The following is a 324-nucleotide window of genomic DNA, read 5'->3' as shown; positions in this document are numbered from 1 at the left end:
TATAACCCTATATCTGACTCTTTCAGTTTTAGGACTTACAAACAACCGTTATGTGAACAAAACTATAATACTCTCCTTAGCAACTTTGTCTGGACAACAACGTCTGGACCAATTTGGCAAATWCTTTTTTCTAAATGTTCGCTGAGGCTCAAAGATGGGYTTTACGGCAAAATGTCTTTTCTTTTTTCCCATACAAACGAATGAATGTTTGTTTCTTAGTAACGGCTTGAGAACGACTGAACCAATCTCGCAGATATTTTCAGAGGTTGGTAAAGCGACGCTCGGTCACTATCTCCCTTCAAGGTTCGAAAATATTTCGAATTC

This window comes from Bactrocera latifrons, unplaced genomic scaffold (genome assembly GCF_001853355.1).
Source record: "Bactrocera latifrons isolate USDA-ARS-PBARC rearing strain unplaced genomic scaffold, ASM185335v1 scaffold_334, whole genome shotgun sequence".
NCBI classification, from domain to species: Eukaryota; Metazoa; Arthropoda; class Insecta; order Diptera; family Tephritidae; genus Bactrocera; species Bactrocera latifrons.
Note: the sequence above shows the minus strand (reverse complement) of the source record.